The sequence below is a fragment of the Arvicanthis niloticus genome, unplaced genomic scaffold (assembly GCF_011762505.2).
Source record: "Arvicanthis niloticus isolate mArvNil1 unplaced genomic scaffold, mArvNil1.pat.X pat_scaffold_555_arrow_ctg1, whole genome shotgun sequence".
In the NCBI taxonomy this organism is placed as follows: Eukaryota; Metazoa; Chordata; class Mammalia; order Rodentia; family Muridae; genus Arvicanthis; species Arvicanthis niloticus.
The window spans coordinates 50,863-60,451 of NW_023046182.1; positions in this window are offsets into that span (position 1 = coordinate 50,863).

Consider the following 9,589-nt stretch of genomic DNA (forward strand, 5'->3'; position numbering starts at 1 on the left):
CCATCCAGGGCCACCATCAGCAGGAGTCAGGGTCAGCTCTCCCACTTTTATGCCCTCCTGGCTAGTTTATCCCACAACTGCCATGGTCAGTTCTGCTGTGCTTGTCCAGGCAAGGTGTTGGACCAGCTCCCCTGAGTACTGTTGCTGGTGAGGAGCAGGGCTAGCTCTTCTGAGCACCTGTGAGCAGCTTTCCTGACTGCCAGAGGTGGTGAGAGGCAGTTGGGGACGATCATCTCTGTGCCCATGCCAACCCACAGAAGACAAGTAGTCAGGCTAGCTCTCCTATACTCCTGCCCTTAGGGTTGGGTCATCTACACCCCTGCCATTGGGAGCCAAATAAGCCAAGGGAAACGACAAATCACATATTATTAAGGATTGTGCCAGCAAGGTGTGGTGGTGTACACCTTTAATCCCAACAATTGGGAAGAAGAAGCAGGCAGATCTCTGAGTCTGAGGCCATCTTGTTCTACAAAGCAAGTCCCAGGGCTGCAAGGAAAAACCCTGTCTCAAAAACATAACAATGACAACAAGAGTTGTATTTATAAAAGTGTATAGAATGTCTAAGTTCATATGGTAAACATCAGTAGTGATTAAAGTCAAGGCGCATCATATTTGCGCATGATGAATTGGATGACAGGGAGAAGGGAAACAGAAATAATTCAAAACAAACAATAAACTCCTAATCCTCCTTAGGTGTAGGATGTCTATGAGTTGCAGGTAAGATTTTTGAAACATCACATATATTACTTTAATTTTATAAAATTAACTGTGAGGAACAATATGCTTGGTGCTGAATTTGTGAAGTTATTTGTTATAGTATTTTCTGCAGGGTCCATCAGCATTCCCTCAATTCCTCATCATTATTTTAACCATCAGCATATGATGAGGTGAACAGCACTGTCAAAGACATACCTGGTATAACTGTAAGTTAGTCAGCAAATATGTCTCATAAAGATCAAGTACAGAGGGCCAGAAAAGGACCCTGTTGAAAACACACAAGCATGTAGGTCTATCCCTGTCAGTTGGTTAGTGAGTTCCTCAAAAGTTTTTAGGAAGCTGAGAAAGCAGTTCCTTAAGCTATGATGTGAGATGATGTCAGGAATACTGGGATGCAGATGTGCCTGCTTGCCCTGTTGAGCCCAGGTAAGGTGAAGATCCTATTTTGCTGATGGAATTTTCCACCCCAATAAACCAATATAAAAAACACACAATCATGTTATTATAATTATAAGCTGTATGCCTAGATTGGACAGATCTAACACTATACTAACTTATTCCACAGCTATAAGACTCCTTGCTACTTGTGTTTTCTCCTGGACATGTGGTTCTGGTCCATTACAGCTTTCTTCCCCTCTTTCTCTGCCCTCTCTCCTTCCCTCTCATCCTCTTCTGTCTCTCTACCTGCCCTACTCTCAAACCTCCAGTCCCACCTTTCCCCTCCACTGCCCAATCCCAGGCTCTAGCCTTTACTGACCAGTTAAAAAGGAGAGAAGGTTCACATGACATCACCTGAGTACATGATGGACTGTTATGGACTGCTTGTGGTGGGCAACCCCTCTTGAGGAAGCAGAGTTAACATCAGAATACAAACAGCATCAGGCCAACTCACAACACCATTCTCCCTTGCTTCTGTTAAGCAATCTGTTCTTTTTCTGCTGTGCTTTCAGTCAGCACCATTGCATCTCATAGATTTGGACAAGCTGAAAGAAGAACTGAAGTCTTCTGGCCAGAGCTACTCCCTGGTGTCAATTGAAAATCCCTCTACCCCTATTTAAAACGCAGCAGCCTATAATGGTCATAGGCAAAGACTGTCTTTCTAACTTTTCCTTAAAACAAATACAATAAACACGGTAACACAGCAGCCATTTAAAAGCCACAGAGCTGCTGCCAGTTCTTAAATCTGCATGAAGGCTTAGCATTTTGGACCTCTGTGGAATCCCCAAAAGCCAATAGGCCAATGGAGTGTTCCCATTGGACAAGCTGTTTCTCCTCTTTTCTGTCATGAGAAACTTGTCTGCAGATAATCTCTATAAAATTATCCATGGCCTGAGCTCAGTATTTCCATTTTGGACAAACCTCAAGAATGGCATATATAGCTTGATCAGGCTAGCATTTCTTGTCCTGGGAATACTTTTATTCCTGCCCATCATGTTAAAGCTTATGTTTAACAACATCAACATGTTGGCAGCCAAAGTACACGGCTTAAACCTGAAAATTAACACCCAGACAAAGTTATTAAATTAACAGGCTGGCAAACCAAGGACGGGTAAGATTCTGCACAGAGCCTTACCAACCTAAGGCAGAAGTGCATTGCCTTTGATAATACATATTCCATGATAGGTAAGGAAGGCATTCTTGTCAGAATGACCTAAGACAGGCTCAGTCTTGTTAACAAAATTAAAAAGGGAGAGAGGTAGAGAGCCTTTGGGGCTGCTTGGCAAGAAGCTGACATGGGACAAGGACAAGGAAAAGGTCTGCTTGGCAGGAATATGACATTGGCCAAGGACAAGGAAGTAGGCTTCAGGCAGGAATCTGACATTAGATTAAAACAAAGAAGTAATTTCAGGTAGGAGTCTAAATCGTAGGCTACAACAAAGAAGTAATCTCAGGCAGGACTCTAAATATTAGGCCAGAACAAAGAAGTAATTTCAGATGGGATTCTAAATTTTAGACTACAACAAGGAAGTAGGCTTCAGACATAAAAATGACCTTGGGCTAGAATAGGGAAGTAGCCTCAGAAAATTTGGTCATCCTGATAAGCCTTTAGAAACCATGATCACAGGAGTGTTCACTTAACTGGGTTTAATGCCTTGCTTTTTCTTTGACTATTTGTGTTTATTGTATTGCTTGTTCCTCGAATATTTGCATTTATTGTATTGCTAGACCCTCAACCTAGAACTGATCTTATTATATACATGTAATCAAAATGGTATAAAAGCATATAAGAAGAGGGGGTATAGGATAGGGGGTTCTAGGGAGGGAAAAGGGGATGACATCTGTACTGTAAATAAAATATCCAATAAAAATGGGAAGAAAAGAGAAACTTGTCATCATCACATAAAAAAATCCCCTCAGGTCAGGGAGATAAATATGCTAAATAAAATCCCATGGAATAAATAAATAAATAAACAACAAACCCAAACAAAATCAAAACAACAACAATAACAACAACAAAGAAAACAGAAACGAAACCCAAGCCTCCTTGTTTTGGGAGAAGTTCATCAGATAGCACCATGCATGGCCAGTGGTATTATTTACAGCCCTGACTCATGGAACTGAATAGCTTCTCTCACCTGAATCAGGGATACCCAAGAAGGAAAAACTGCTTCCCAGGATATTTTGCTGATCTTATCTTCAACTCAGCAATGCATAGGGCCATCTAAAATAGGACAGGCTGATAACAACACAGCCCCTGAACCCCCTTAGTCAGATGAGCCCTAAAGAATACCCTATTTCAGATCTTATAGCCCTTACCCAACTAATAAGGGAAATAAAATCCATCTACCCACCCTTGCCCATTTAACCCTCAGAGATAACTAAAGAAGACATTTGTTCCACTCCTTCCCCTACCCAAGGACAGGGATCCATTAGAAGAACAAATGAACCTTTCCCCCTCCTCCACCTTCCCCTACCCAACTGGAGAGAGGTGTCTCCCTCATACACCCACTCCCAACCCCAGCCCCAAGCCCTGAGCCATGAAAGCCTACCAAACACTTAGAGAAAAACCTGCCAAACTTCATAGTCCCCTACCCTCAACCATCTACCACTCAACAACTTTATAATTAATTTTCATGATTCTTGCAAAAACAAACCCTGCCTCCCATGCTACTCAGGACTCCTGTACAGGGCAAGAATCCCCAAACACCCAAGCATTCCATGTTAATATTAACAGAAATCAAAATAAACCACTCAGCTGGTATTCATTCCAAGCCTCAGAACTCAGGCAGGCAGTGAAGGAAGACGACACTCACATGCTCTGGACAAAATCCTTCCTACAGAGCCATATTGCCAACCTAAACATGCCCCAAGATTGGTGAGATATTTGACACTCCTCCCTGACCATTTCAATATTTTTACTGTAAGAGGCCCTATTTCAAGATAAAGGTCTTTAACAAATCAGACAAAATTGGGACTGAGGTGACACCCCATGGAGTTTTGATGAACTCTTTGGCCAGGAAGACTTTTCCCCTGGAGCACAGCAAGCAATGCAGCCAGAAGGCTATTATGAACAGGTCCGCCTCTGTGTAATTCAAGCTTGGGACAGGCTCACCCTTGCCCTCAGGTTCACAAGACCCTGCCTCCTCCCCGATCTTTCTCCTTCAAAAGCCAGGAAAACCCTTATCTGATTTTATTCTCAGAATTAGAATGAACCTAGAAAGAAAACCCCCCCAACCCCACAGCCAGAGATCTCCTTCTTTAAAAACGTTGTCTAGAAAGACATGACTTCAGAATCCAGGCTAGCCCACCAGGGTCTCTGAGAGAAACATTACAATAGGTGAATGTGGCAACCCAGGATATAAGAACCACATCACACTAGATTACATCTGTGGCTCAGGTATTTGTGGCAGTAGTAAAAAACAAACAAACAAACAGAAGGAATCTGCCTCAAAAGTAGAGAAACAAGACATTGGAGAAATGAATGCCCACAAAACTTCATTTCAATAAAAGATCCTAACTGAGACATTTTGTTCCACCTGGCAAAAAGGTTTCCAGTGGAAAAGATATTGTACTTCCCTGTATGATAAGGATGGTAAGCCACTAGAGACTTTAAACTTCAGAGGGAGCAGCTCTCTGCCCTGACAGTAAGAGGAACAGCTACTCTCATAGAAGTCTTATGGGTCTCCAGCATCTCAGAAGGTTCCCAACCAAAATTAACATTAAAATAGATAACAAACCATAATAAGTGCCTTATTGATACTGGAGCAAACAAGACAATAAGAGAGCCCACTCAACTGGCAACTAGTCCCTGGGCCCCAGTTCTTATAGAGTATAGGTGGTGCCTCTCATGCATTTATCACTGTTAGGAGCCCCAGTGAACGTGACAACATTCGCCATTACAAGATGGCACGGGCATCCTGTGCTCCCACAACTCAAGCTTTAAAGTAAACAACTAACTGCGCAGGTGCAAAAGGCAAAAGTGCGCCAAACTCACTGCCCATCCCCGGGACGTAATATGGGGTGATGAGTGAACAGCCAATCAGAAGTGAACACGCCACTCTAGGATACATATAGCAGTGCCTTTCCCCGGGCTTTGGGTCTTTCCACTTCTGCTGATACAAGAATAAAGCCTCGATGTAGTAACCACCCGAACACTGCCTCACGTGTCTCTTTGGCGGGCGAAGGGGACTCGAAAAGGGGTGCAGAACATATCACCAAACAGTCCTACAAGTGGGAGGACCCTGAAGGAACTACTGGCCTCATATGCCCCTTGGTAGCTCAAGTAGCAACTAATCTTTTAGGTAAAAATATCTTACAAGACCTAGAGGTAGTGCTTATCACCCAATCAGAAAGAGATCATATCCAAATAGAAGATACCCAAGGAGACCCTAAAAACCCTCCTCCAAATCACTCCACTGTCAGATATGATACTCCCTGACTTGATTGGCTCTTCAATGAAGCCATTTGCATCCCACGGTGGCTTCTATCAAGCAAAAAGCTTAAAGCCCTCACACAACTGGGAGAAAACAAGTTCTACTACAACACAGTCACCCCTCCCAGAGTCAGTGGAACACCTCTGTGTTCACTATTTAAAAAGAGCTCAGGGGGCTGGCTCTCCCCAAAGGGAGAGCTCATGGGGCTGCCCATGTCTCAGCCATCCCCACCAATGTTCCCCTATTAGCAATAGACATAAATGACTACTTTTTTTCCATCCCTCTGCACCCCAAAGACTATGGATGCTTCACATTCTCAATAATCCCATTAACAACTCTGGCCCAGCCTCATGAAATAAATGGTCTGTTCTCCCTCAGGAAAGAACAGACAAGGAATGGTTAACAGTCCAACCATTTGTCAGGGGGCTATGGCCACTGTATTAAAAACCTTATTTAGGCAAAGGACTCAATATACATCACTATATGGATGACATATTAATATGGGGAGATTCTTCTACCTCCCCCTCCCAACTTAAAGACCAGCTAATACCTTCCTATCTGCCCTAAAAATCAAAATAGCTTCTCACAAAATCCAACTTATTCTGCCCATTGCATTTTTAGGAACAGAAAAATCCCTCACCTCAATACACTCCCTCAAACCCATATTTTCCCTTTTCCTGCCCTGAAAAATTAACTCTTGCCCTCCTCCAGAGCTTTTTGGGTAACTTTAACTGGCTTTGACCCTGACTCCCCCTTTCCACAAGCACCCTTCTCTTTAACCTCCTAAAAGGAGATAAAAGGCCTTTCTCCCCAAAACAATATCCTCTGAAACAACTCAAGCTTTAAATTTTCTGTCAGTGTAGGCCTAAATGGTATGGCTCTCGCCAGGTAAGATCCAACAATGCCCATACAGTTCCTTATTTTTAATTTTCCCTGTACAGTTGTGGGAGCCCTATACTAACCCCAGGAGTGCTGGAATGGCTCCACACCCCGATGGTTGGCACACCCTGAACTCTAAATGAGGTTCATATTTGCTAGTATGATTAAAAATGGCAGGGACAGAGCCCTACAAACTTTAGGAAAAGAACCTGATGTTCTTGTCACCCCTTTTCTCTCTCTGATATTCAGTGGCTAATCAAAAATCACTCCCACTTTGATATCAGCTTAATAGGAATTCCAGGACAATTGACAACCATTATCCTGATGAAAACTAGGTATCTGACATCTCCCTGTTATGATGGAAGCTCCAAAACTATTTTCCAAAAGGCTTATAATTGGTGTCCCCTCAATATTTACTGATGGGGGACAAGGGGGAGCTGTAGCAGTAATATACCACTTCTCTGAAGATGAGCCCCCCATCTCTAATTCAGAGAGCTGCCCCATCACTCCCCCAATATAAAGAATTATATGCTATCTAGCTCTAAAAGAAGTCAAGGGCCCCCTTAACCTCTTTTCAGACAGTGTTTATGCTGTTAATTTGCTCCACTGACTGTCAAGATCCTTTGTCAAACAAGACACCAACCCACTCTCCCCTCTACTCATACAGGTTTCCACTCTCCTACAGGAAAGAGCCTCCCCCATCTTCATCCAGCACGTCTGATCTCACAGTCTCCTGTTAGGTCTTATTTCTGAGAGAAATGCCCTCACTGAGTAAACCACCTCAACAGGAATATTCACAACCTCCACTGAGCAAGCAGACCAAGTCCATTCATGCACACATATGAATATAAAGGGGCTTCATGCCCACTCCCCTCACATCCCCTTTGCTCAACTCCAGAGGATAATAAAAACACACTTCTGTTGTGCATCCCTTATTACCACCCCAACTTTACAAATGATGGGCAGCAATCCCCAAGGCCTCAAATCTAATGCCTTATAGCAAATTGATGTCACCCATATTTCCTAATTTGGTGGATGGAAATAAATATATTTTTGTTAGCATAGATACATACTTGTATTTTTTCACCATGTGCTCTCCACCTTTGCCATCGTGGGCACTTCTCAACAGATAAAAACTGATAATGGCCCTACTTTTGCTAGCTCTCAATTCTAAACCTTTTGCACACATTGGGAAATTGCCTACCATACAGGGATCCCCAAAGGGCTAAGGAATAGTAAAAAGAATACATTAAACCCTAAAGGCTCAACTTTTAAAACAAAAGACAGCTACCTATCCTACCAATGTACAATTGATGATAGCTCTGATCACAGTGAATATATTTAACATCTACAAAAATGCCAACTATCCTCCTATCTTTCTCCATTGGCACATATCAAAATACACACACACACATACACACATTCTAGTATGATGGTGTGATCCTTTGAATGGAATTTGGAAGGAACCAGACCCTCTCCTTACAATTGGAAGGGGTTTTGCTTGTGTTTTCCCACAGGACCAGGATAAGCCTATCTGGGTTCCTGACAAAAATGTCCAATACCAGCCCACCAAACCAAGAAGATGGCCTGCTTCTCACTGGCAGATCAAAGACATAGGTGGAGGAGGAGGCAGAGGAAGCACTATGCTCAGAGGAACAGCAAGATCTCCTGAAAGGACCTCCATGACCTGGTGACTGCTGCCCAGGCCATGTGCCCTCCACAAGCTCCCTTCTCCTCTATTCTCTTGGCTGTTTTTGTCATTCTTTGTGCTATCTCTGCTACTGCCCAGCTTCTCCCTAGCTTTCCCAACACATACCATTGGAGATTTTTTTTGATAGGGAAACCTACAATGGACACAACAAAGTCATAGAAACCCAGGATTGCCCACTTGAAGGATATCAGATCAGGATTGAGATCTCCCTATACCCAGATTCCATCTCACTACCCCCAGCCCTTTTCCTCTGCTTTCCTTACTGAAACACAAGAGAATGTCTCCAGGAGATCTCCACATATGGAGGTTGTGGATATTGGAGCTGCAAAATGGAACCCACCAGCTGAGGCAACACCATGCTCATCAACCTTAAAACTTGTCCATTCCTGGTTGGAGTGCAAACTTGTACAGTCACTGTGGAATCAATATTGTGGTTTGTCAAAAAGATTGCAATCAATCTACCTCAAGTCACAGCCATTTTACTCTTGAGCGTACACCCAAAGGGCACTTCATCCGACCACAAAGACACTTTCTTAACCATATTCATTGCTGTTCTCTTCATTATATCCATAATTTTAAGCAACCTAGATGTCTCTCAACAGATAAGCAGATGAAAATGTGGTACATTTACATGAAGGTGGAGTATCCATCTGTTTAAAAAAAAATGACATTATGAAATTTGTAGGCAAATAAGTGGAACTAGAAAAAGATCATCCTGAGTGAGGTATCCCAGATCCAGAAGACAAATATGGTATGCTTTTGCTTATATGTAGATATTAGCTGTTAAGCCAATAATAACCAAGCAATCATAGAACCACAGAGAGTTTATATAGAGTACGGGACTAGAGGAAACAGATAAAGTTCATTAGGACAGGGAAACAGAATAGATAGCTATGGATGGATGGGATGTCTGAAATTAGAGGATCAATTGGGGAGTTGGGTGGGATAAGGGTATCAGTAGGAATATGGGAAGAGACAGCTAAATTTAAAGGACATTTTGAGAGTTAGTATGGAAACTTAATGCAGTAGAAGCCTCCTAAATATATACATATATGTAGGTGATTAATGGAAATCATTAAATAATGTGGGAATCAGAGTCCCAACTGGCTATCTCTTGTCACCAGCTTCCAGTAACAGAATATGTTAAATATAATTAAATGAGTTGTAATATGGGACCCATAGGAATCTCCAAACAAACCAGGTTGTTGCAAAGATTGTAAGTTGCTCTCTGCAAACTGACAACAAAGTCCCATGGCTGAAGACAACACCTACACAACTTGTTGAATATAAAGATGTCGAACTTGTGCCTACACAGAGCCTCCACCTCTCAGTTACAAGTGTACGAGGGAAAAATTATAAAGACCATTCTATGAAATATATACAGGCTTTTTCTTTGCCCTTAGACCTG